The sequence below is a fragment of the Tursiops truncatus genome, chromosome 21 (assembly GCF_011762595.2).
Source record: "Tursiops truncatus isolate mTurTru1 chromosome 21, mTurTru1.mat.Y, whole genome shotgun sequence".
In the NCBI taxonomy this organism is placed as follows: Eukaryota; Metazoa; Chordata; class Mammalia; order Artiodactyla; family Delphinidae; genus Tursiops; species Tursiops truncatus.
In genome coordinates, this window is record NC_047054.1 from 5,300,805 (window position 1) to 5,320,946 (window position 20,142).

Genomic DNA, 20,142 nt, shown 5'->3' on the forward strand with positions numbered 1-20,142 from the left:
CACCACAGCATAGGTCTCATGGCCACCAGGCTGGGGTGAAAATCCACTGACAAAACTTCAGCAGGAAGTGGGAGGGATACGTCATTACTGACTGATGGGATTGGAATCCCTGGATCCTCAAACTTCTTCCCCTACACTAAGTGGGGAAGGGGTGCAACACTACCACCTGGCAGAGATGAAAGTTCCAGCTCCTAACTTGACCTTCTCTGACATCACCTTGGCAGGTGGGTTGGGGTCCCTCTTTACAGTCTGACGGGAGTGGAGGTCTAGGCTACTCACTCACCATTTACTGACATGGGTGGGGTGGGAGTGAGGCCACAATACTTTCTGTGGTTTTTGACTGCAGTAGAGTGGCTATTGTCTAAAACTTTTCTTTCTAAAGTGCCCTCTCCCTGTCTTTTGACTAGAGCGAGGAGGTTTTTGTTGGGGCTTTTTTTGTCTGCACCTGTTGGTGGGTCTGGATCACCAACTTCTTCATCTCTAAGTCTGGGATATATGAGGGCAAAAGAAAAACAGGGGAATGCACCCCTGTTTTAATCCTTGGGTCCCGAGTTTCCCAGCTAGTCCTCTTTCTTCTCTTCACTTTTAGAGTTTGTTATGTATATAACGGTTGTGGTTTTTAGTTGTCCTTAGAGGGAAAAGTATGTCTACTCCTTCTTCCCAGAAGCAAAGTCTTCTGGTGCAATTTTTAAACAGTGCTGTCTCAAAGGCATAAGTGAAAAAATTCACATTATCAGTGATTTTACAAAACGCCATTAGCCTCAAGTTGAAACTACCATTGGAGGACTTTCATGAGGAACTACTATAGGGAACCTACACATAGAAAATACTCTTAAAGAGTATTCTTGTGATTAAAGGCATGTTAACATAAATAGTAATCCCATATGTCAGTGTATTTCCAGTTACCTAAAATTTACTTAAGAACAGAACATTGTTGGCAGACGACTCCAAAATGATAATGCTCTCTCATATTTTTGATGGGAAAGAGGAAACCATATAACATGAGAAATGCCTTTGCATCATCAGCCTGAACCGAATGACTTTTCCCACAGTTTGTTCAGTTTGTGAATATCATTTTCATCTGACCTCACCAACCCAGTTATCAAGGTGAAAACCATCCAGAAAACTGCCTTCAGGGAATACAGATGCTGAGCAGACCACTGAGGCCCGAAAAGAACAACTCGCATCCCAGATGAGGAAATAATTTTCATCCATGTTATTTTCACTTAGGAGGTTATCACCCCATAAAAACAATAGATGCGAAAAACTAAATGAGAACTGGCCACAGAATACAAATGCTCTGAGTGGTGAGAAGAGCAGTTCATTGCAGAGGCTCTGGTATTTAGTATAAGAAGTCCGAAAAGGCGTACTCTGTCTAAAAGTCACTTTTTGTGTAATATTTACTTGAGGCCAAGATTCTGAATGAAAAATAGCTATACAATCAATCAGGTAGGTGTTTCTAACTATCATGATTTTGACTTTATATAAGCATGGTCTTGCGTTCAGCATCAATTTTGGTATGTAATACGCTAGGCATAAACACGCATACTGAAGAGGAGACTAAGGACGGGTGAGGGGAAGGGACAATATTAAAATAGCGCAAATGTTTTCTAAAACTATGACTTAGAATCTAACATTTGGTGAGGATTGTATATGCTTTGGACTATATGGTTTCAACTATGAACAGGGTCATTCTCATGCTTTTTCACCCTCTGTTTGCAGTCATAAATCCAATTGTGAGGAAAATTCTACTCTATGACATCTTTGTGTTAATTGATTTGTGCCCGTTTTTGCAGTAGTTGGACATTTCAGGGTCACTAAAAGGGGTAATTTAATCAAGATGTAGGGTTCTTTCATTCTAGATACAAAGAGATGCAATGATGGTGTTTTGGTGATGTTGACATGCTACAAATCTACCTCAGTTTACATAGTAACTCACTTAGAAACTGTCCCCCTAATGACTTAATTTGCTTAATAAACAGCATTTCCAAGTTTCTTTTAATAAAGGCTCACTGTGGATTCTTCCCCCAAATATGCTGATTGTGTACACAGCCCTTAATATAGCATCAACATTACCTGCTGTCTGAAGCCTTTCTTGATATATTAAAATAAAGTTTACTGATCTGTCCTCTGTGCTCTCAAGCTTTCCTACACATACTGGAGGTGATTTTGTCCCCCAAGGAACATCTGGCAACGTGTGGAGACATTATCAGTTGTCACAAGTGAGGGAGTGCTCCGGGAAGCAAAACGTTTCAATCGTGACAAGATGGAGAAACCATGATCTAGATTAAGTCACCTTGATGGCCACACCTGACCCTGGATTTTCAGTGAACGAGGACGTGGAATTTATGTCCCATTCCACCCTATCTGCCCCACACTGTAACAGCCACTTCACCGCTCGCCTCCTGCCACGCCAGCTGAGTCCAGAGGAACCTCAGGGGTTCTGCTTCCGATCCCAGAAAATTTAATATGTTTTCTTAACTCACGTCTTAGGTGGGGTTCCTTTCTCAGGTTGTGACTACAGCACGTGTCCATTTATAAACAAGAGTGAGCAAGGGAATGACTGTCAAAGATGCCCTAGCAGATGACCTAGGTATCACAGACAGTCTTTTCTGCCCACATGGCATGACAGTAGCCTTAACTCCTCCTGATGGACAGGGTCCATCGCCGGAGCCGGGATGGTGACTCTTCTTCCCGCTCACCTCTGGCATGAGAAACTCAAAAGTCACCAACAAATAGTCATAACACAGTTAAATCCTTGGGCTTGTAATTGTCTGCTTTTTACTGCTCTGTGGATGCAGGAGGTGAAGGTCTCTTTATCTGCAGCCAAAGAGACCCTCTGACTTTCACACTTCCATTCCAATTGGTGATTAATTCCCTTCAGTCTTTTATTTCCTTTCTCTAGTTCATCCATGGTACTCACGAGAAGCCATCCGATTCCACTGTTCTTATATCACCTTCCAGTCTTCCAAACACCTGTGGTATTGCACTGCTATGTGTCCCAGAGCATTCCTTTCCACCCACATCCCATCACAGTTCACCAGGAATGAAAGTCTTAACAACTGAAATGCCGCAACAGGCGATTAGCACTCCACCTACTAACTGGATGGAGTACTCATTGCCTACAACCAGTTGGTAGGAGTAATCGAGTACCAAATCTCATGTTAGAGTCTGCTCCGTCTACTAGAGTGCGGAGCTAGTTACACCACAGCACAAGAAGTGATTGGACACATCTTTTCCCAACTCTGCATTCAGTCAGATCTTCCAAGGTGGGTGTATTTACACCATGGAAATTGGCGAGAACCACAAATCATGGCGTATTTTTTCCCAGAGAGCCAGTGTTTTAACATGTACCTGCACACCACTGGTTTCCTCTCCAGTCCCCTCTGGCACCTACTGTCTTAGGTTGTTTTCCTGGAAAACAGATTTTGAGACGAAGATTTGTCTGCAGGAAGTTTATTGGGCTATTAAGAACAGTACCTGTAAGGAAGTAAAGGAACCAGCATAGGCAATAGGGAGAAGTTAAAGTATAATGCAGTCTTGTAAAAGGTTTCAGACAATCCCAGGAGCTCGAGTTGGGATTCCCCAACAGAGTGGCTCAGAATTGAAACAGGGAGCTGGACCTTTGTGTGCCTAAACTGATGAGTCAGAGGATGCTGGCTGCTCCCAGCAGGGTGTGTGACCTTAGGGAGCCAGTTCCCTTCAGCTGAGGACAGTTCCTGGGGGGGTCACAGCTGTGAGCCATAAGTGGCCAAAAAGCATTCCTGAAACATCTGGGGCAGTGAGTGTTTTGGTCCTCAAAGTGGGATGTTGAACAATTGTGTGCATCCTTCTGTCAATAAATATTCATTTCACTTTATTTCTTAAGTACATCATTTACTTAAGAATCTTGTAAGATTCTCTACAGAACTTGCTTGTAGATAAATATTTGTATACATTGATATTTATTTTAATGGAAAAGTCCTAAGAAATATGGTTTTCAAATGGGTTGTGTTAACTTATGGTTCCATCAGCCGAGAGTCCCCTTTCCTTGCACTTTCCCCAACAGTAGTTATTATTAATATTTGCAAAATATAACAGCCGAAGAGTGCATTTCATATTTGGTTAAACTGGCACTATTTTATTGCTAATGCAACTAAACACATCTCATATACTTAGTGACTATTGTATTTCTAAAATTGTAGACTATCTTCTCATGTTCTACCCCCGTTTTCCACTCTGAATATTTTTCCTTATTGATTTGAAAGGGCTTTTAAAAATATTCTTAGGATTCTAGCTCTTTTTCAGTGTTACACATTGAGAATATTTTCACCAATGGCTTTATTAATTTTTTTTGCTATTGGAAGTTGGTTTTATTGCATCATCAAAACTTTCAATATACTCTCTTGCACATTACTACTGTTATCACTATCAATATGGCTAAATGTATTGAATTCTTACTATGAAGTGGGCACTATTCTAAGTGCTTTGAATTATTAAGTCACAAATCTTTATGAACCTTATGAAGTATGTGTACTACTGTTCACATTTTATCAGATGAAGAAACTGGAGAATGGAAAAGTAATTTGCCAAAGCTCACACAGCTGTGACTGACAAAACCAATAGTTTGACCCAGGGAATCTAAGTCCAAAGCCTGTATCCAGAATAAATTATATATATATAAATTATCCCTAATAATCTCACATCAGATACACTTAGTGAGCTAAGCTTATGCCACTGCTATATTGCAGTGCCTATCGGTAGAATTTAATATAATTGGACTCGGGTTTATGTTTCATGATAAAATTACAGTGTGTTGGTGTTGGGTTGGAATTTAGGACATTTTACTTTCCTACTATAATTTATCTACACTTTCTAGGAATTCTAGAATATCCTTTTCCATTACCAAATCGTTCTAGATGATTTGGTAATGGAAAAGGAATAAAATAACATTTGGTTTGGAGTGAAAAGGGGGAAAATATAGCATTCATCAAGTGACCAATCTTTAACATTTAAATCAGCTCAAATTCTGAAAAGGAAAGGAAGAGGAAGAGGTTTTTTTCTAGCCCTTTTCTTTTGTTGTTCCGCTCCTTACAAAAAAACTTTAAAAACCACAATGATTTATAGCACTTATGAAGATAGTTCACAAATTTGTTTTAATAATAATTCCAATAATGTTACCATTTTAGAGAGACCCACTGAATCCTGAAGATTATTTATACTTAATTGTTTTTGTGTGCTACCTTGATCACTTCTTAATTATATGTTTAAATCGCTGAAATGAGGGTGTTAGGAAAGTTTAGTGAGTTACTAGGACTGACAGTTTGGAGTTCATTAACAAAATGAGCAGTGCATTGTTATTGAAAGAAATATCAATTTAAGTGACTGTCAAATTATAGGGCCTTCTTCCAGACCTGGAAGCAATTGAGTCCTGTACATTCCACACTTCTGAGGAATCTTCTTTTGCATAATCACTTAACAATTTTGAGTGGGCAGCAGTACAGCTTTTAGATCTTTGCTTGTTTCTTTTTCATATGCACTCAAATCTAATTGTAATGCGTATCCTTGAAGACAAGGAGTCATCTTTCAGAAACTCCATCATCTTGGCAAGACATATTTGATTACTAGTTGCCTGCCCCGTGTCAGGCAGGACTCTCTCTGTGCTTTGTGTTGGACATCACATCACCCTCAGGCTCTTCAGAGGAAACCAGGCCTTTCTATTCTTCTGCAGATGACTGCATGCAAGGCACGTATTCCCAAAGAGCATCTCAACAGGTTTGAAGCCTCTTCGACCATTTTCTGCAGTAACTCCATTTGGTGGTTTCTTCAGCTTCAGAACAATTCCAATGCAGACACTCCCAGCCCTGATGCTGTAATTTTAAATGACCTTGCCTGGGTTTTCTGTGTGACAGTGCCACAAGGGAATGACGCAGTGGTCATTCAGTCATTTTGAGAGAGCCTGGGCTATCCCTGGGGAGCTGTTAGAAACAATCAGCCCCTCCTTCAGGAAATGAAAGGAAATGCCAACCCAGTGGAAATTTATTTATTACCTGTTTGAAAGCTGCTGAAATAACAAAACACCCTTAACAGACCAACCAGGGCTACACAAAGAAACTGAGGATATTCTCACCCTGGGGCCGTGAACGTCATTCAGGCAAGTGAGTGGAGTATTCTGTTAGCGGCACTCCCAAAGAAGGGAGAAGGCCACGTGGTCATATAAAGTGAATTAAAAATAAATTAAGCATCAGTGAGAAACTTTCCTGGACCTGACTCATGGCAGGAAATCTTCTCAAAGCAAGCCTTGGGGCCAACCAGGTCAACAGCTCCTGTGTCAGAGCAGACGTCCTGTCACACCTCCACTGAGCTGGGAACGCACCACACTCGAGTTCAAGGAGGTAAAACCAGCCCTGCCCCGGGAGCAGCTACTGTCCAAATCACTTCTCGAGCCCGTGGGAACCCTCGGGACTGAAAGTCATAACTGTCTTCTTTCCCTTCCCAAGGCTCAGCTCTGCATCTTAGAGACTCTGTGCGTGGGCCCTGGGCTGAGGCAGGCCAGCCTTCACCTACACTGTGCTTTCAGAGTGAGGTCAAGAGGGAGCACTTGTCTCTTCCTTTGATCTTTCTGAGTTACACTGCAGGTGATCCCTCTGCGTTGTAAACCTCTGTCGACGCCTGAAAAGGAGGTTTTCTCCCTATTACTCTGCCTATACTCTCTTGTGACAGTGTGTATTCTTGGTCCTCTTGAGAAAGTCTGCCTTGTCTCCAGTATACAGAAGTAAAATGATACAGGAAAACATAGGAAGAAGGAATTCAACCTCAAAGACTGTAACCTAGAAATATGGCCTGAGCTGCCACCCTGCCTGGCCTGCCCTACACATTTCAGACTCAAGATTGCAAAATCACCTCTCATCTAAACGTCCAGCCTGTGCATCTGCGCTACGGATTTCGGACTTGCCAGCCCCTATAATCATCATTGACTCCAAGCCATGGGCTGATGGTCCCCCACGAGGATGTGAGCAACAGGCCTTCGGTTCTGGGGGCCCCTCCCAGCAGCTCTGCTGGCCCAGGCACCTTTACCCCTCGGACTCTGAACCCGACGCCCTGCGGTCTGGGTGCTGGAACGCCCTGGGAGAGGTGCATCCTTGCGTTGCTGTGCAAGCTCCTCTCCGCTGGGCGGACCACATCCTCCTTTCCTGGGCCTCCTTTCCTGTCAGCGGTGGGAAGAGCCAGCGCCACCAGGAAACACCCCCAGTGCAGGTTTGTGACGAGAGATGCCAGTAAGCATGTTCCCTCCAGAGGAGAAACCAGGGAGTGAATCCTGCCCAAAGACGCAGAAGCCGTTTTCTGACCCAGAGAACGCAGACAGAGAGAGTCTTGGAAGTAGTCCTGGGGCCAGCCTCTCATGGCAGAGGCCCAGGTGACTGGCAAGGAGGCTCTGAGCCTCAATCTGAGATTTTTTTTTTTTTTTTTTTTTGCGGTATGCGGGCCTCTCACTGTTGTGGCCTCTCCCGTTGCAGAGCACAGGCTCCAAACGCGCAGGCTCAGCGGCCATGGCTCACGGGCCCAGCCGCTCCGCGGCATGTGGGATCTTCCCAGACCGGGGCACGAACCCGCGTCCCCTGCATCGGCAGGCGGACTCTCAACCACTGCGCCACCAGGGAAGCCCCTGGAGAGTGAGATTTGAAGAAATGAAAGTTGGCAAATGTAGCCCAAAGAAGGAGTCCCTCTCTCTGCAGAGGCACACTTCTGAGATGACTCGGTGGACTGGAGACAATCCCCAGGGCCACCTTAGGAGGCACGTGCTGAAGATGGCAAAGCCACGTGAAGGAGGGAGCCCGAGTCACTGAGTCACAGCCTGAGCCCCAGAGGAACGTCACTCCTTCTAGGAACACTGGGATTGAACGGGGACACACTAGCTCCACGGAAAACCTGTGAAATGTCAAGACCTTGCCAGTTTCAACTGATTTCACCTGAGTTCTTGCAAGTGCAATCGAAGTCTCTCATTTTGATGACACCCTTGAGTCCCCTGCCCCTGCCTGCCTGAGTGACCAACACAAAGGAGAGCAGGTGCCTGCAGGGGACGGAGATCCCTGTGACCCTTGCAGGGAGAAGCAGCATTCCCTGCTGCAGAAGGAAACTCTAAACCAAGGGACTCAGCCTCACCCAGGGACGTGATGTCAGCAGCCCTCACGGCAGCCCCTCCGTTGTGACGGGACACCCACGTCGGAGGGCGGGAAGCGGACGGCGCGGCAGGACTTTGATCCTCCATGTTTGCCGTAAGGCCCGAGTTCCAGGCTGGTCTCTGGCTGCAATCGGCTCTTTCCACCGCCTTCAGCGCACCGACTAGCGATGCCATTCTCCCGGGTGTGCAGCCAGCAGCAGAGCGAGAACTTCACCGTTTTCCAGAACGTGGCCACCCTCCCCTCTGCCAGCCCAACCGATGCTCGTCCTGCTGGCCAGGCACTTGTTTTCTCCAGGGACAGAACAGTCCTCAGGGCTCTGCGCAGTCAGTTGTGCCCACGGGATCCCGGCCGTCAGCGGAGAACCCGGGGCCCTCTGGAGCCAGGGAAGGCCTGCTGACCTCGCAGGAATGCCTGCCCTGCCGGCCCCGGGCAGCTATGGGGTCTCTGCTCGCGCCGTCCAGTTGCTTGAGGCCAGGCCCGGGTCTCCCTGGGTGTCCCCGGGCGATCCTGGTCACACAGTCCCGTGGTCGTTTCCACAGTGCACAGCCCACGCGCTTTAAGGAGAGAAAAAGAGTCACAGCCAGAAGATCGTCTGCCGAGTCAGGACCGTCCCACAGCCCACGGCACAAGCCTACGCAATCCTCAAGTCTCCAGGGGTGGAAGCCGGTCCTCTCGGTGACAAACCCCAGCGACTGGCAGCGCGTAATAAAAATGGAACAGGGCTTCACTTGAAGGCACAGTACACGTTCTCAAGACAGAACAGAAAGGGGAGCCCCCAGCTGCCCCCAGCAGGCGCTGTCACCACCTCCACAGGCCACCGCGACCTGGCCTCGCGTCACCCAGAGAGCCTGAGCACCGCAAAGACGCCCCACGTGCCGCCACCCGTGTCCCCCGCAGCCGCAGGGACGAGACGCCGTCCACCCTGCCTGCCACCCTGGCCCGCCGGCCTCAAGCTCGGACCCCAAGCACTGCCCCGAGCAGGCCCGGCTGACCGAGGCCTCGCGCACCCCAACTCCGGCCCCGCCGTCCCCAAAGCCCAGGGACTGGCGGGGGCACCAGGTGAGCTCAGTGAAAAGGGAGGTCGGCGCCCCTTGTCCAGAAAGTCCCTGGCTCCCCAAGGGGCCGCTCTAGGCCCATCCGGGTGGGTGGGCGCTCCGCCCGGCGCCCCGCGCGGCGCCGGGTCTACCTGGCGCGTCTACCTGCCGCGGGCGGATGACGGCGAGTTCGAGCGCTCACGCGCGCTCCGCTCGTCCCTGGCAGGACCAGCGCAGGGTGCCGGGCACGCGGGCCGGGCTGGAGGCTGCCGGCCGGCAAGCGGGGCAGGACCGCGACCGCCAGGGAACCCTGACCCCCGCCTCCACCCAGGGCGACGCGTGCGTGGCAGCAGCGGAGGCGCGGCCGGCACCGGGCGCCGGGCATCGGGTGATGGACAGCGAGAGCGCCGTGTCCGTGCAGGGCGCCCGTGCAGGGTGTGGTTCCACCCGGCCCCTACACCCACCCTCTCGTGCCAGAGTCTGCCACTGTCCTGGGATTCACCTGTGTCAGAAATTAGCCAGCTACTCTGCTTGGCCAAAAAAGTAAATAATTCATCGGCTGGTGATGATGACTCCCCTTCGGGAGCAGACACAGCCGCTCCAAGAGGCATCAGCGTCCTTCTAATCTGCTAACGCAAAAAAACAGCTTAGCATCTCAGGAGAACGCAGAACGACTTCAGGAGAAAACAGTGCATGCTTTGAATGAAAATATCCTCAGGAAAGTCTAAAAACTGCTTGCCTAAGAAACTGCAGCATGAAGTACCTGCAAGCCGAAGGAACAGAAAAACGTGCTTGAAAACTCAAACACACAAACGAAACAGGTTGTGAACGATAAAGAGAGCCAGTTAAAATCTCCACCTGAAACTGTACTGAAGGTTGTAAATTTGCCTGATCTCTTTAGAGAAGATTATAGGATGACAGCATCTTGGAATTCGAGAAAAAGTGTGCATTAGAAATGGGAGATCAACTACTCTATCAGTCAGAAGTTGATCTGAAAAAACTCACGGATGTTGTTATATGTAGATGTTTCTTTTAAAAGACTTGAAGGAGAAAAATAAATATTCAAAAAATTATCTGAAGACGACATGCGAATTAAGAATTTACAGGACAAGTAAAAAAAACAAAAACCTTCAAACTGAGTGAACATTTTTGCAGACTGAAAATTCGGAGCTTGAAAGAGATTCAGAAACTTCCGCCGAAACTTCAAACACTGCCTACATTATGTTGAGAACGTATAATGCAACTTCAGGGAACATTGCTAGCGGGAATGTGTTGCTCACAAATAGAGACCAAGCTCCCCAAAGTGTACGGAAACATAAACTACACAAATCAGAACTCAGCCTCTCCAGGGAGGGATGAAGATGTGGACAAAGAATTGGAAAGAATCACTTTCTTCTATCAAAACCAGATTCTCCTCTGTGGGAAAAGAGCTCATGAAAGTTGAATGGCAGCCCTGCCAACCTAGAGAACGCCCAATGAGCTAAGAAAATGACCACAACAGACAAATAGTGGCTAAAATACAGTTCAAATTCCAGCCTTCCCTGCGGGAGCCCTTCAGTGCCTGCTGTTCCACCTGCAGCCACAAAGGCCTGCAAGTATCAGGGGGTCCCCCTGGATCATAAGATCCCCAAGGAAGGAGGAGGTTTCGGCTGGGAGGGCTCAGAAATTCTGAGTCACGTGCAGGCTTGATTCAACTTTCACAGCAGCAAACCCCTGAACTTCCACAGCCACAGCGCAACAGTTGCCAATGTCTTCTCTCTTTATAAGTAATTTTGATTGAGCTCTTTTTAGTTTAACTGCTGATACTTAATTGATGCTACAATATTTCCTACTGTAGTTTGATAGCATTTTAATTTGAGGACAGTATTTTTCAAATGCGGATTTGTTTAATGTAACTCTCATGAGTATATATTTCCACTTCATTGGACCCTCTAGAATTAGATTGTATATGTATGACATATTGTATTTTGATTTTATATAAAAAGGCCACTATTACTTAAACCACCTTTGAAGCTTAATATGAATAGAGATGTTTGAAACAATAGAGACCATTTCTGTATGCTAAAAAAATACAGTCTACATTTTACACAAAATGTGGTTGAAGTTTCAATACATCTGGTCTACTTCTACCTTCAAAAATATTTGAATCTTCTGAGCTTTGGATCACAACACTTAATTAAATTTTATTTTGAGAAAAGGAGAGGTATTACTAGAATTCTTCTCTACTGAGAGAAATATTCAACTGCAGAAGGAATAAGAAGAGGACCACTTTTATTCTCGAAGCAGGTTAAGCACATGGTAATTGCTTTTAACCCGTCCACTTGTCGCACACACACTGATTGAGAACCTATGGCTGTCAGACCCCCGGCTGGGGATGCTGGGCTCACGGCAGCACCGCCCTCAGTCCACGTGCTCTGGAGGGTTCGGGGAGCAGAGAGAGGCCGAGAAGGCAGTGCTGGGGAATGTCAGGAAGCAAACGCTTCCTAAAACGGAGAAGTCACTACCTGAGGGAGAGCAGAAACTGGTCAGGGACACAGAGGGAAGAGCATGCTAACTGGAGGAACGAGGGAGAGCAAACGCCAGAACAAGAGCGATCAGGGCAGTCAGGGTAAGACAGCAACTTACCGTCCATGTGGGCGGGGAGCAGGTGTGAAGCTGGTCCGATTATAAAAGGTCTTACCTATCATCCTAAGGCGCTTGGCGTTATCCTACACTTTGATGAAAGGGTCTGAGCAGGGCGTGCTGCAGAGTTTCACATTGGAGAGAAGATGACGGCCGCTCTTTAGAATGCAAGCTAGCATCAGAAACGGGCAGCTAGCAGAGAGGTCGCCTCCTGACCTGGAGGTGGAGAAGGATGAATGACCTCGGCAGACATCTAGAAGGTAGAACGCACAGGACACAGGACAGACAGGAGGGAGAGGGAGATGGAGAGACAGAAAAGTGTAAAGTTGGTTTGTTTTGTTTTGTTAAGACTTTCCAAAGAGGGATGCCTTTAACTCCGATAAGATGCACAGAAATATGGACAAGTGGGTCAGGAAAAACACATTGCCTTTCTGGCTCTGGTCCCCAACACACCCCAGATAACCAGATACACTTAGAAAGAAACCTTTGCCTAGTGTTGCAAAAAAAGGCTTTTTGATCAACTGTTGTGTGTTCTCTCCCTATGTCTCTTTACTTGAGCGCTTAAATCGGGTTTATCGTATTGATGTACGCAAGGCCCCTTTTCCCTCTCTCCTTCTTTTTTCTTCTTCCCTTCTCCCTAATAATGTAAGCAGCACCTGCAGATCCCTACCATGCACATCGAGCTCAGATAAGGACAGTCATCTGCATCCAACATTGTGGTTCCTCCGTCTCCATCCTGTCACTGCCCCCGGGCAGCCTAACGTAATCACCATCCGGAATCCCTTACTTCTGTTTTTATGTGGCTTCATGGTCTATACACCCCTAAAATGGAAATGTAAACGTTTTACCTCTTTTTAACTTTTTACTTTAACATGATATTGCCACTGGTGTCACACGCCGCTCAGTGCCTGTCTGTGCTGTATTATTCTCTTTTATGTGAACTTCCCCTCGTTCATTTATCCACTCTCCTGCTGAAGCACATCGGGTGGTTTCTGAGCCTTTTGTACACTTTGGCACGTGTTTCTTTTCCAGCGTCCAGGACGCTGCTAACACGTTGGAGTTCCTCGTGTTTTTCAGAAGAGGAGGAATGCCGTGAACTCTCTTTACACATGTTCTTCCCACACAGGCTTAAAAAACACTTATTTCAATCTAAGTGATCTGTCTTTTCACACTGACTATTGATCCTCAGTCCACGAATAGTCTCTTTTTACGTCACACCAAACGGACAAGCCCCGCTGCTGAATTCAGGCTACTGGTTAACGCAGCGGAAAATAAATCCGTCACACGAGTTACTTGAACTAACCAGCCCAACGAGCGCAAACAGGGCACACGGAAGCCCCATAAATCCTCAGCACTGGAGGGTTGCTTGTTTCCTCTAACTGGCAGGTAAAACGTTGGAGTGAAAGGTACTGCTAACCCTTAAGACTCTTGCTCTTAATCGGAGTGGAGACGGGTCCCCAGGCCTATAGGCAGCCAGAGACTGATTCAAAGACACACCAAGGGGCAGAGAGAAATGTTTCAAGCTCTGAGGAGAAGTAGCAGCGCCGCTTCGCTGTCAGGGCTGCTCCTCCCTCGTGCCTCCCCAAGCCCTAAGCAGCGGACCCCACCTGTACCCCGCAGCTCCCCTGGCCTGGACGTGTCAGGAGTAGATATAACTGTGCAGGACGGAAAGGGGGACTTCAGTGCTTCCAACGAGGTCCCACCTTCTAGGCTAACATCCCACCTCTGGTGCAGCATCAAAGGCTCTTTCACTATTAAGACATTTATATTTTGGCCTGACTTTCCCACCTAACATTTCTAGAACTTCTGTCTCAACCAAGTTTGAACCGCATATTCAAAGAGTTTCTTGCTCTCTACTTTTTTTCATTTCCTCTAATTTCTCTGGAAGTTGGGACTTTTTTTCTCCTTCCTAGCAGAGTATATAGTACTTGCTCATTTCCTTCACTCATTCAACAAATATGTGTTGAGTTAGGACTGTGAGCCATAGACTCTGCTAGAGCCCAGAGATGTAATGCTGAAAACAAGAGAAAAATTCCCCCTCGAGAATTTTAGTTAATCACACTGTGACCCACCATGAAAATTACAACAAGGAGGCGGTGATGGTCCCTAATCTATTCCGGCAGCCCTTGAGTGAAAAAGCCTTCTTAAGGGAGTGAAGTTGGGTGAAGGTGGAGACGAGCCAGGATCTGGAAAAAATGCACTTCCTGCCGCTGCTTCTCTCCCTGCCCCTCCGGCCTCCGCTCTCATCCAGGAGGCAGCATCCCCCAGCCGACCACCACACCACCCAGCTAGGATACCGACCTTCCCACTTCCGTCCTGCCCACCCACCCCTCCCAACCTCCCGACTACCTGCTTTCTGACCTCACCTCCTGCTGTTTCCACCGAGTCCACAATGACTCACGAGAACTCTCCCTTTCCACTTCCTCAGAAGGTCGACATCCCCCAGCTGGGTTTTCAAGAGGCTCTCTGTCTGGAATTCCCCTCCTCTTGTCACTTATATGATTAAAACTTTCTCATCTTTCAGATCTCAGCCTAGCTGACATCTCCTCAGAAGAACAGAACCTGTAAAAATCATAAATTTGGTTTGGTTACTTCCACGTCGTTTCTCTCCAGTACCAGTCTACCCTCTCCTCAAGGGTGAGAACCATTTTCCCGCTTATGTACCAGCAACTAGCACAGGGCCTGGTACATAATACACCCTAAAGGCAATGTTGCTGAACAAATGAATGGATGGTGTTAGATACACATTTCTATTTTTTCTGTCAAATAAAATCTGTGTTAGAAAGATTAATTCCACAGGCAAGAAACAAAAATTAATTGGAAAAAAATTAAACATTAAATGAAACTGTTCAATTCTGTATTATGTTACTCAGGGTTCTCCAGAAAAACAGACTCAATAAAGTATACATGTACATAAATAAAATGTACCTATACATATATACATAACTGACTCACGTAGTTACGCAGGCTGCCAAGTCCCAGGGTCTTTAAGGTGAGTCAGCAAGCTGGACCCAGGAGAACTGATGGTTTAGTTCAAGTCCAAAGGCCATGACCCAGGAGAGCCAATGGTATAGTTCTAGTCGGAAGGCCCACGGTCTCAAGACCTCAAGACCCAGGAAAAGCCAGTGTTTCAGTTTGAGCCCAAAGGCAAGAAAAAACCCAATGCCTCAGTTTGAAAGCAGTCAGGCAGGAGGAATTCCCTCTTAAGAGTCCTTTCGGGGCTTCCCTGGTGGCACAGTGGTTGAGAGTCCGCCTGCCGATGCGGGGGACGCGGGTTCGTGCCCCGGTCTGGGAGGATCCCGCATGCCGCGGAGCGGCTGGGCCCGTGGGCCATGGCTGCTGAGCCTGCGCGTCTGGAGCCTGTGCTCCGCAATGGGAGAGGCCACAGCAGTGAGAGGCCCGCGTATCGCAAAAAAAAAAAAAAAAAAAAAGAGTCCTTTCTGTTCTATTCAGGCCTTCAACCGATTGAGGAGGTCCACCCACCTTAGGGAGAGCAATCTGCTTTGCTCGGTCTACTGAATCAAATTTTAATCTCACTCAGAAACACCCACAGACACACCCAGAATAATGTTTGACCAAATGTCTGAGCACCTCATGGCCCATTCAGCTTGACACATAAAATTAACCACCACAGCCTCCCCGTAACATCACAATTGTGTTTCCTCTGCATATTGTTGACCTTCAGGGTGTCCAGTTGAGCTCAAGTTCATGGTGCAGGGGGGCTCCAGAATACACTATGTGTGATTCCAAGATAGAGGACCTAGTGACTCCTGTCTGCTGCTAGACCAGTTGTCCCTCTCAAGCTGGGATGCTACACTACAGGTGAATGCAAGAGAACGTAACTAGAGTCAAAGCAAGAGCCCCAAACAGCAAAGTTATCATCACCATCAAGTGACAGAAGAGGAGAAATGGAATTTATAATGCTTATTTATAATAATAAATATTTGTCATTATTATTGAATAAGTGTCATTTGCTTACTGTTTACCAAATACTGTCCTAAGCGCTTTACATACAATAACTCATTTAATCATCATAACAACCCTAGTTATTACTATTACTCCTCTTATACAGGACAGCAAACCGTAGCACAGAGAGGTCAAGTCACTCGTCTAAGGATAGAGATGATGAGGCAGATCGAGGATCCATACCCAGGCATTTCTGCTCTAGAATCTGCACTGTTAGCAAGTGCACTTGACTGCCCCTCAGAGACCTAATTGTGCACCAGCTGTTTATACACGTTACCTCTTTAATCCTAAGTTAACTCTGCAGGTTAAAACTATTGCGTGAGGAAAAACTATTGCGTGAAGATCAAGGATCCATACCCAGGCATTTCTGCTCTAGAATCTGCACTCTTAGCAAGTGCACTTGACTGCCCCTCAGAGACCTAATTGTGCACCAGCTGTTTATACACGTTACCTCTTTAATCCTAAGTTAACTCTGCAGGTTAAAACTACTGCGTGAGGAAAATGAGAAAACAAAGACTAATCACAGTAAAGGAACTGAGGCTGCAATACAAGTTAGTGGAAGAAACTACCTTTCAAACTATATCTGTTTGACCCCCAAACCAAGTCTCTTTCCAATATTCCTCACCTACCTCCTCTCTGTGGATTGAATCCAAGTGGGTTCATTCATCTCCAAAGCCAAGTTTCCAATCACACTTGAAACATAATCTCATATTTATAGCATAATCAGGATCACAGAATTTTAGTCAGGTCACATTTTTTTCTATGCAAATTGTATATATGCAGTGAAACTGAGTTAAGTATCACTTTTATGCAGAAATCATTTTATATTTCTGACTTCCCTTTGCTTTATTTTTTTATCTTTTTTTTTTTATTTTTTTGCGGTATGTGGGCCTCTTACTGTTGTGGCCTCTCCCGTTGCAGAGCACAGGCTCTGGACGCGCAGACTCAGCGGCCACGGCTCACGGGCCCAGCCGCTCCGCGGCATGTGGGATCTTCCCGAACCGGGGCACGAACCCGTGTCCCCTGCATCGGCAGGCGGACTCTCAACCACTGCGCCACCAGGGAAGCCCCATGCTTTGATTTTTGATGGTAAAAATTCATCAGTTGGAATGAGTAACGCCAGCCCCTTATTTATAGTTCAGAAAACTTACATGGTGATTTGATGAGTATAAAATACGTCCAACCCAATTGTATAGGATACCGAACAGTGAAAGAAAAGGACCTGGCCACAGATTGCTGTGATTCCAGCTTTAACTAGGTAAAGACTGAGGAGTCACTAGGCAGCTTGACAAGGTTTGTCATCAGGTTAAATCCATTCCACTGTTCTCTGAACTTCCCCAAATTTACTTTCGTGAATGGACAGGGAATAACCTCGTGAGTCTGGATAAGCAATCAGGAATTCTGAGTCCAGCCATGCATGCCTTTAAGGGCACTTGAACACGAATAACATACCCTCTGGTGCACGTTGCCTCAAGTACTATGAGATCATGGACTTGATCCACCTGGAACAGCAAAACGAAGCAAATGCCAATATTCCTTTCAGCCAAGTCCCATGCTTTGAGCAGGACACTTACAAACAGTGTCCCTACCCACCTGCCCACCATCTTCATTGTGTGCAGTGCCTCCTAGAGTTAACTCGTATTCTGTACGTTGCTCTAATAATAAATTCTAAATACCTCAACCCACTGTTCACATGTTCATGGGTACACATTCACTTCATTGCTTTAAAATAGTTACTTGAGAATGACTGTTTACTTTAAAAATATTTCTTCCAGATGATTGTAGGTAATTATGATGGGCTTCTGTTTAGACGCTGTGCAAATACTATCCAATACGTTAAAAATAACATTACAAAGAGTCCACATTAGCTAAATGAGCAGCTGTGAAGTGTGTTCCTCAGCAGATATTTCTTAATAGCCTAGATTCCCATCTGCCCAGCATGGTTGCCTAGAAGCTGCCCAGATGCCTAGATGTAATACAAGAAAAAACAACCTTTTTGCCTAAGTCTATTTCCTCTGTTTTACACAAACAGTGAACTAGGATAAACTGATGTTCTCGCTTTCGTGAGCAGAGTAAAGCCTGAGGCAGCTATGACAAGGGGAAACAATTCTGATTTTCTAAAGGCGAGTTTTCACTTAAAAACCTCAGACGAGTTGAGATTTGGTTGACAAATGTCTGAGGCTCCGTCCCTGGAGAAGCTGCAATCCTCCACCTGCTGATGTCACACAGACTGAAACCTTGTACAACCAATTCAGAAATAGCTAGCCCACATCCTAGTCCAAGCTATGGAGTCTGACACTGACATAATAAAGATGTGCACTGGAAATATCCTTGAGGGACAGGCACAGGCCACAGTCCATTAGCGGCCCCAAGAAAAGGTCAAGCAGCATTCTTTAATTCCGCAATTGACTGTTGTGTTCACTTGGGGTGCTAATATGAGCTCAAAGAAAATAATTCATTCTAGGATGAGTCCCAACAATCTTCCAATCTCTCACGGTACCGACCGACCAGATAGAAGCCATTCTACTAAGATGTGTTTTCATTTTCAGTCCCATCATCTTTTTTAGAGGCTCTGTAAAAAGATACAGCACAGCGTGCCAAGGACTATAGCTCAGTGATTGTAACTCAACAAGGCATTTGCTCCATTTCCCTGTGGGATGTTCTGCAAATCTTTCTCTCCCTTAAGAAACTGATGGAGTTGTACCTGTCAAGAACAACATGCTGCTAGGCTTGGCATTTCCCCAAGTTGTGCTAGGAAGACCTTGAACTTGACTTCGTTATCTTAGCTTGAAATATTTCAACCCTACCATGAAATGGGACAAACCAGCCAAAGGAGTGGGGAGAGGAGTGTATATATATATTTTGGAAGCGGAAACAGCATCTTATCTTCTGCAATGTATCATTGGCTAAGATTTTTAACTTAAATGTACAAGTTCAAGTTCACACCAGACTTTACTTCTTAAAAGTATGACTTACTGAGGTATGGGAAATGCAGATAGCTTATAGAAATAAAATTGCTTTTTTTTGGCTCTCTCCTGGGTCTTGTAGTTAGATATATCATGTTTCCAAATTCCCCCGTCACGTGTGTTATTAAACTATGCCCACAACCTTCTCCAGGTCATTAAAAGAAGTATATTATAGAAACAAAAGTCAACTCCCTCATTACATGATAAAGGCATCTTTTCAATGTTTTCTCAATTTAATTCTGTATGCAGGAGTTGTATTTATAATAAAATGCTTATCTCAAATGACTGATGAAGGAGTTGCTTCCCACTGCATGGAAGAGTTCATGATAGTTCCCTGTTCTTGGAGAGGCACTTAGAGGTTTATTCATTGTGAGCAGCAATCCGAGCTGTGTATACCGAGAGCCAACACACTGTAACTGACAGGACCTCAGCTAAGAGCATTCTGGAGCTAAGACACAGCAAACTGAAAAGTAACAAAGTGAAATTCTATTAACACTTGGTAGGTCAGAAAATATTATAATAAACAGTCAGAATGTAGGATTAAAGGAGATAGTTTGGGGAATTTCAGCTCTGAATTAAAATCAAGGAGTGTCGTCAATGACGAGGTTTAGAACATCAGGATAACCCCATGAAAAATATTTCAAATCTAAGTGTCACTTTACATTCAAATTTATTTTAACCTTGGATTTTTCAGACAGCAAATAAATTATCTGCATGCTTTGCAGCAAATTGAACTTTGATACTAATTAGAGCTACAGTTGGGTGGTTTTCAATCGCCATCTGTTCCTCTTTCCTGAAATAGCTTTGGATTCCACACAGCACTAACATCTGAGGTCTGTTCTTTTGTCAAGTAATGTATGGACTTTCTGGACATTCTACAGCGTGCCTGAACTTTATAATTTGGCCATAAAATATGTAGGTGAGTATAGGTATACACACATTTTTCTCTTAAGATATATACTTAAAAATTCAAGCTTTTGTGTTATCTTGAAGTATTGCGGTCTCATGAAACTACTGTGCTCATTTAAAAAGCATCACTCACATTTTATACCATTTTCACTCCCAAGTTTCTAGCCCTGGACCTTAGCTTGGAGAAAAGTCTGCCGTCACTGTTTTGGATAAAGAGTTGCTCAGAAGCAGCTTTCCCATCATGCTCCTTCACATCTCACAGAAAACTAAGAACAACGGAAGGGCCCAGGCTGCTAGTCTCATCTTCAGAGCAGCCACACCATGGCCACACACGGTGGCCACACAGAGGAAGGTAGCCCTTGGCTGCTGGGCCCTGGCGTCCTCAAGCTTCGTGGCCACTCGGAGTTCAGCAGCGTCCGGATGATGCTTCTTCTGAGTCCTCATTCTGAGCACCCTCACAAACAAAGGTTGCAGAAGAGGGTA

The 20,142-nt window shown here is 45.8% G+C and overlaps 1 long non-coding RNA gene across 2 annotated transcripts in view; it reads right to left on the reverse strand.

The window, feature by feature from the left end:
* LOC141277505 (uncharacterized) overlaps positions 1-14,376 on the reverse strand; it is a 39,088-nt gene extending 24,712 nt beyond the window's left edge. For both annotated transcript variants that reach the window (XR_012328991.1, XR_012328992.1), the window contains exons 1-2: positions 14,185-14,376; positions 11,877-12,071 (exon numbers count right to left, since the gene is read on the reverse strand). This is a non-coding gene — a long non-coding RNA (uncharacterized lncRNA). The remainder of the gene's footprint in view (positions 1-11,876; positions 12,072-14,184) is intronic.
* Positions 14,377-20,142: the final 5,766 nt, after the last annotated feature.